We start from the raw sequence: 8,591 nt of genomic DNA on the forward strand, positions 1-8,591 counted from the left end.
TGTGTCTGTGTGTATGTTCAGTTACAGTAAATCGTTTCCGTCAATACAAGTCAGTACTAAAGGCCTAAATGACATGGCTGGAGCTTATTGACTGAAAAAAAAATCACACAACAGCTTGAAGGACAGCTTTGTTCTTTATGTGTTTATTGACTGCTGACCGAAAGCAATGGATTAAAAAACTAACCAACTGTTCAATAGATATACCACCAACACGACTGCCAATGTGAGGATTACTTCAAATACAGTACATGTGTAAAATGAAATTCACATTTATAGCATTTGACAGACGCTCTTATCCAGATTGGATTGCGATAAATTTTTATACAATTGAGCAGTTGAGGGCCGTGCTCATGGGCTCTGCATTGAAAGCACTGCGATTGAACTTGTGTTTGAGTGCATGGTCCACTTGTAGTTTAGTGTAAGAACGTGTGCTTTACCAGTACTAGGTCTGGGTTCAACCCCCAGCATCTCCAATGGAGGCTTTCAAAATTGAACACCACCACTAGCATGTGGCCAAATGTTCGTGCACCTAGTGTCAATACAGTAGCTCACTGGTTAGGATGTTGCATTTCTGAGCAAATAGGCATAAGTTTAAATCTCAACCTCACCAAACTGCCACTGCTCCCATGCTTCCATGCCAAGACTGTATGAATGATAGAATCACCATAACGTAATTTGCTCTTGATTTGTCTGCCAAATGATAAATAATAAATACAACTAAATAAATTCAACTGAAGTTTATTTGTATGGTGCTTCTAACAATGGACACTGTCACAAAGCAGTCACAAAGCAGCTTTACTGCAATAAACAGATTGGGAATATATATTTGAAATATATAAATTGATCCCTATAAGTTTATTTCTAATAAGCGAACCAACAATGACAGTGTTGAGGAAAAAACTTCCTGAGATGATATAAGAAGAAACATTGAGAGGAACCAGAGTCAAAAGGGAAACCCATCCTCATCTGGGTAATAATAGTTGGGTTAATGACACATTACAGTATCATCATAGTTGGGGTTATCAGCTGTACACTGATGGAGACTTGAGTGCAATATTTTTAAGTATGTAGCAAACTGATCATATTGATCGAAGTCCATAGGCATATTTATGCACATTCATGGTTTCTAAATTGTAACATTCCTGATATTCACTTATAATATTTTTTCTTTGTCCATATGAAGGCCATCAGCAGCGGTGGGTGGTTTGTAACATCCAGAATAGTAAGGCATGAGGATGAATTAGGCAGTTTCAGAGAGCAGAGAGAGAGAGAGAGAGAGAGAGAGAGAGAGAGAGAGAGAGAGAGAGAGAGAGAGAGAGAGAGATTATAATGGGGTGTTGAAAAACATACAGTATGTGTATGGATTTGGTTGAAATATTACTCAACTGTCTAACTCCAAATGCTAAAATGTACTCAGGTATTTAAAAGAATGTACTGTGGTGTTTAAAACCCATTAACAAAACACCAAAATGCAAAGTAGAGATAAAAAGATAAAAAAAGAACAACAAAACAGAGAACGTGAGAACACAACCACAACAGAAAGAGCTGGTGATTCATTAATATTACGTACTCGTTCCTGATTGGCCGCAGCATGCGTTTGTCAGAGAGATTGCAGAAAGCAGGCAGGAACTTTACAGTAAGAGGAAATATGAGCTGAAAGTAATCCATTAATGCTTCTATTCATACTTTTTTATTATCAAGAGCATTCACAAGATGTTATATTGGATATAGTTATTTTAGTAATCTTGCTGTACTTCACAGTAAATAGTTTTCATGAGGCTAATCGATGACAGATTGGAAAACAACGTAGGTTTTTTTAAAAGTATTTCAGAATTTTTTTTGGCAGATCGATTTCCATTGACATGTTTCCTTATTCGCTGGTGTATTTTGGTCTTTTAATAAATGTACAAAAATCTAACTTAAACACACACAAAAACCACGCCAGAACTCATGATTTTTATCAGAGATTTATACCTTTTTTAAAACAAAAAAAAATAAATAATTATCTAAAAGAAATTATAGAACAAGTAAAACAAAAACAAAAAAAATGAACAAATTAAAAAAGTATTTTAAAGTAAATTTAACACAGTGGAAGAGTGAGTGGAACTAATGGGCAAAGACTTGCAATATCACTCAAATCAACTCAAACAGATTTGAGTGCATATTGTAAGTATAGTTCAAATATATGAGAAAAATTAAAAGAATATAAAAAAAATATAGCTAAGAGTCTCTGCATTTGGATTTGCATTCATTTAATTTAAATTATTTCATTTAATAAGACACCGAAAACCCACCTGCTACTAGTACAAGGTGCAATATAACCCGAATCTACATATTTAAATATATTTACAAACAACATACTGAAATACTTTTTACAGCTGAAACATTTCAAATTCAGATGGAAGACAACTAACCCCAAAGCTGTACATCCATCAGAACCCACACTGATTATCTGCAGTCAATCATGAGCACTCAATTACTCTGTGTCTAAGGTTTTCCAGAGTAACAGACCTACCTGATTACAGATGGCCACAATATCAGCTACAAGCTTTTGTTGGCTAGCATCCAGCTTACAAGCTTACACAAATGATCAAGAATAATAAAGAACATAACCGTAAATGGAAACCGCCTTTAAAAATACAAAGAGCACTTTTGTCCGCATTTCCTCCCTGACTGGTGAGACGGGTGTTTGGAGCGTTATTTATGAACAGCTCATAAAGCAGAGCTGTTCGGTTCAAGGACTAAAGTAGAAGATATGCTAGTGGTAATCTCCACACAGAGTATTTCCTGCATTTTGAAAAGAGAAAACAGGATGTCCAGAACACAAGAGTATATAATACAAACATGCATTAAGAATAGTATTTCCGAACAGATATTACTATTGTTAGAATTTTTAGATAGATAGATAGATAGATAGATAGATAGATAGATAGATAGATAGATAGATAGATAGATAGATAGATAGATAGATAGATAGATAGATAGATAGATAGATAGATAGATAGATAGATAGATAGATTAGAACGCTTTTAACAACGGATATTGTCTCAAAGCAGCTTCACATAGATAAAGCAGTTATAAAGTTGTATTACAAATGTATAAGTTTAGTGCCGATAATTGTAATGTTTATCCCTAATAATCGAGCCACAGGCGAATGTGGCAAGGTAAAACTCCCTGAGATGGCATGAGGAAGAAACCGTGAGAGAAATCAGACTCAAAAGGGAAACCATCCTCATCTGGGTGGCCCCGAATGTCCATTTATTACATTACCATTATTGTGGAGGTGTGCAGTGATAAATCTCCCTCAATAAGCTCCAAGTCTCTATAAATAAAAATAAAAACAATTTTAAGATTGTCAGTTACAGAGAAAACAGAATGTCATCTCTCCTGTAGATTTTCCTTGTGGTAGAAAACCCATTGACCATTACAAAGCATTCACAGCAGAGACTTTTTTCCCCCTGTATAAGGCATTACTTTGAAATCATTAGAATTAGAGTGCATTGACACAGTGCATCCGGAAAGTATTCACAGCGCTTCACTTTATCCACAGGACAACGACCCTAAGCACACAGCCAAGATTACAAAGTAGTGATGACGGAACAACTCGTTGAATGTCCTTGAGTGGCCCAGCCAGAGCCCAGACTTGAACATCTCTGGAGAGATCTGAAAATGGCTGTGCACCGACGCTCCCCATCCAACCTAATAGAGCTTGAGAGGTTCTGCAAAGAAGAATGGGAGTACTGAAGAAGAACTGAACAAAAATAGGTGTGCCAAGCTTGTAGCATCATATTCCTAAAGACTTGAGGGTGTAATTGGTGCCAAAGGTGCTTCAACAAAATATTGAGCAAAGGATATAAATACTTGTGTACATGTGATTTATTTTGGTTTTCTTTTTTTAATACATCTGCAAAGATTTCAAACCAACTTCTTTCACGTTATTATTATGGGGTATTGTTTGTAGAATTTTGAGGAAAATAATGAATTTAATCCATTTTGGAATAAAGCTGTAGCATAACAATATGTGGAAAAAGTTGTGAACACTTTCCGGATGCACTGAACGTATTCTTGTTGCTAGAGCTAATGTTCTGAACAGCTTCTGTCCAATCAGTATCAACAATAGCATGAATTCTAATACTGAATAATTAGTATAATAATGACTAATTGTAAATTCAGTTTTCCAATATTTTTTTCTAAAAATTGTCTACTGATAATGTGCAAGATACAAGTCTTGTAGATCATATAATTAGCCAACAAAGTCATCCAGATGAAAAAGGGGGAGTGTACTGATCAATCAGCAGATCAATGAGGTTGTTTTGACACTGTACATTAAGCCCTAAGTAATTGCCAGAGGGCTAAATCCTTTTAAAAAAGACACACAAACACACACACAAATGCACACAAACACACAGCCACTGGCTGTCAGTGCAATCTCAGTTGTTTTCCCTGAATGTAGAGCTGAATTCTCTATGGAGAAGTAAGTGTTTATGTGTTTCTTCGTTTGTGTGTCCGTGTGTGTGTTCAAGGACGAACAAATCATACTTCCATGTCATCTGCAAAATCCGGTAATGACACAAAATAAAGTGCATATTAATGCCACAGAATTAATATGGTGATATTGATGAAGATCTGAGGCCATTCTTGTTCATGTTTAGCATGTGTCACAGTGAGGGATGGTGAACAAGGATAGTGTGTTTGCAAAGGGGGACGGAAGAGCTGAAAGGGACCAGAGGGGAAAACATAAAAAGCTTTGTTCGTTTAGGAAAAAAATAAAAGTCTCTCATGAAAATTTAAACAGGGGAGCTGGCTGCTGCTCTTAACGCCAACGTATCCCCATCCTGGGTTTTCTAACTCGGCCAACTCAGAGGCGTTTCTGTAAAGCTGCGGGCAGCGAGGAGCTTGTGGTCAGTGGTAATGTTTAACAGCAGTAAATACATATTAAATGTTGAACTCTAGGGCTTATGTGTAGGAAATAGAAAAGCACCTAGAGAGTTTTGCAATGTAGGTATGTGGCATCTGACCACAAAAAACGTCTGCTAGCGTTAAGCACAAAGCCACAAAGTCCTGTCCTGTCCTGCCATTTACAATGTGACCATCAGTACAAGTCCTGGAAAATAAATGCCAAAGTGGGAAATGTGTGTGTGAAGATTCAAGGTTTTATATTAATGCACAGATTATTAATAAAGGAAATGGGTGGCTTAGTGGTGATGCTGTAGCGACTGGTAGGTTGTTAAGAAATTTCAAATATCAGACTATTAGATCAAATATCAGATTCTTGGTCTCTTTTCTTTCTTAAATTGCCCAATTTTGGTGTGTTTTAGTGTACAGGTAATACTATAAAAGTGTGTAGCATGTGTTCAAATGATTCCTATGGGCAATGACTTTAAAGCATATTATAATAAACTTCATTTTTCTCAGATGTTGCCAGATTCCTAGATTTTTTGAGTGTAGTTGTGGAGATTTGTGCTCACACAGCCACAAGAGCATCGTCAAGAGCAAGTCAAAGGTCAGAGCTCTATAGCAGGCCACTCAATCCAGCTCATGTAAACCAGGAGTTCATAGAGCTTGCTTTGTGCACAGAGGCATTGCCATGCTAGAACAGTTTTGGGTCCTACTTCAACTAGAGTAAAATTGTTATTCAAAGACAGTTTCTATACATTTGTGTGCCTCCAAGCTTGGAGAAGAACCAAATATGGCTGGAAAATTCAAGTGTCCCAAATACTTTGTATATACTTTTGTTCAGTGTACCAATACCTTTGGTAATAATAATTTACCTTCTATCTGATGGTTCTACTTCCATTATAAGTGTCAAGGGTTTCCATTCTTTTTTAGTGCCATCCAACCTAATTTCTTGTATTGTGGTAATTGAACACACATTACAGATGCAGTGGATCAAGATTACATTCAATTAAATGCTAGAGTAGCTCCTTAATCATCTACACAGCAATATGGTCAAAAAAATATCTAGTCATGTGAATTTTTCTAAGCTTTGCATGATATTACTGCATTCGATCTTTGTCAGCTAATCATTTTGCTGGATATCCTACAATGTCACGAAACCCTATAGCCTGAGATTATTGATAGCATCAAAAAGCTGACTAGGCCTTTCTTTTCTTTAGGCCTATCCAATGTCCATAGTCACTGTGCAACTAAGCTTAAGGATCTATGGTCTCCTTTTATCCACGGGTCACGGCACTAGATTTCATTTCCTGTAGCGGAATGCTACACATCCGCTTATTTGTTCAGCCACACCTCTGCCAAGCATTCGACTCTTCGTCCCAAGCGTTTTTCAAGGCCGAACATTTGGCACATAAGTACACACATACATGAGCATGTCCTTTCCTTTTCCCCTCACCCGTCATCTCAGTGCATTAATAATTCAGGATACAGATAATTAGTCAATAAACATCTTTCTTGAACAATTAAATAATTTACTGATCTATAATGGCTGCAGACATGCTCACAATTGGCCTTCAGTTCTGTGTAAAATGTAAGACTTTGGAGGTTCAGAGATGTACGCTCTTAACTAGCAATCATTGTTTTTCTTCATTTATAATGTACAATTACTTTTAGTATCTATCTATCTATCTATCTATCTATCTATCTATCTATCTATCTATCTATCTATCTATCTATCTATCTATCTGTCTGTCTGTCTGTCTGTCTGTCTGTCTGTCTGTCTGTCTGTCTGTCTGTCTGTCTGTCACATATTACTTTCATACCAGACTAACACCTCATGCAGTTATCAAACCTTCAAACGAGCTAAACTGTGATCTCGTGGAAGCACATACATAAAAACAATTACACAAATATAGTTCTCTACATGCATGTGGATAATGGCTTTGAGTGCGTGTGATAGATGAGCACTAATGTCTGTCTCTCCTGGCGTCTGGTATCTCTGGCTCAGCCTCGACTATAATCTCACAAGGGCGTCAGACATCAGAAGCGGGTCAATGAGAAGCAGTTAAAACAATAAAAGCAAGAGAGAAAGAAAGAGATTCTATATACTGTATGTTGTATAAAGAAATTCCATGTCTTTGAACGAATACGTAAGGAAGGCATGCAGGAAAATCAGTGTAATATACAATACAATGGACTGGCACTGGAGACTCCTTCCAAAAAGCCTGGATAAATGACATCTCACCCTGAAAATTTTCACTCTATTAGTTTTGTTCGTAGTTTATTTATTTTTTATTCCATTTACAGTTAGGTTTAAATGTAAGTCTCTGTGAATTACTATATGTTACTACTATAAAAAGAATAGTATGTGATTTGCCATGCTGCCCTTATAGAAATTAAATCGACACCACTTTGGTGTAAGTTATATTTCATATATGGAAACATGTATGAGTTTATTTGTATGCATGATTGTGTGTGTGTGAGAAAGTAAGAGAGAGCGAGAGCGAGAGAGCGAGAGCGAGAGAGAGAGAGAGAGAGAGAGAGAGAGGTTAATCGGGCGTCTGCTGTGAATGCAGCTGGCTTAGAGGACCAGCTGGGTTTTGTTGCCTTTTGTTCTTGAGCTCTAAAGAACGGAGGGATGAGTAGAAAGCAAGAGGGGAAGTGATGGAGCTGAAAAGCCCCAAGCTTTCATTTAGCATTCTGACTGCAGGATTAACATTCCAACATTGCTCTCATCCTCAGCACTCTCGCTTGCTCCTTCCCAAAATCTTCAACTCTCGTCTCATCAGGACGGGAACTGGACAAAGTTTTGAAATTCAAACATCTTTCTTTTTTTTATCCTTTTTTTTATTCTTGTTAAAACGCAACATAGAATTCAAGCTACAAACCCTACCCTTGTCCAGCACATGTTCCAGCATGGCTTATACATAAAATAAAAATAATCGTTTCACAGTCGTGTTTACTTTGGGATTTAAGATTTTTTTTTTTTTTACGTTACTGAACTGCCTATTTACTTTAGAAAGCCTTTTATATTCTCCGGCTCGTTTGTACTGAAAGATATTCATTCAGTTCTGTTACAGTTTTAAACAAGTCGACTTTCTTTGATAGCTTTAGGCTAAAACAGAGCTTTACCCTTATTCTTTTGTTTGTAATCCTCACCCTTTATCATCCACATGCTAGCTGACATGCTTCCATTCACTTTTGCTTTCATTCTTATTACCAGGTCGACGATCAGTTTAATATCTTTAAATCCCTAACTAAAGTAAAGTAACATTTTAACTGTAAAATCACCTCCATTAATTATACAAATTTAAATATGTACAGTTTCATAACGTTTCTTCTTTTTGTGAGGATTTTCAGTGATGTTAGCAAGATTTCATTTGGAAACTAGCTTGTTTTGTCTTTTTTTTTAAGGATTTTTTGATGCATTTGCTAGACATATTAGCTAGCTAGCTTTGACCAGGTCCCCTTACTTTAGCCAACTATTCAAAATGATACCAAATCGAAAGCCCTGTACCGAAGGATTTCGGTATGAATACATGTACTCTTACACCCCCTAATAATAATAATAATAATTATTATTATTATTATAAAAATAATATCTTCTAATCATTCCTATCTAATATAAGTTAACATAAAAGGAAATACTGGTGTTGGCTAGCTATCTCTTTTTTCCATTATGTAAATAACAACAC

At 36.4% G+C, this 8,591-nt stretch overlaps 1 protein-coding gene across 1 annotated transcript in view; it reads left to right on the forward strand.

Moving 5' to 3' along the window:
• The window catches only part of naa35 (N-alpha-acetyltransferase 35, NatC auxiliary subunit), a 162,691-nt gene that overhangs the window by 113,714 nt on the left and 40,386 nt on the right, over positions 1-8,591 (forward strand). The window lies entirely within an intron of this gene.

Source organism: Silurus aristotelis (genome assembly GCF_946808225.1).
Source record: "Silurus aristotelis genome assembly, chromosome: 11".
Taxonomy (NCBI): domain Eukaryota; kingdom Metazoa; phylum Chordata; class Actinopteri; order Siluriformes; family Siluridae; genus Silurus; species Silurus aristotelis.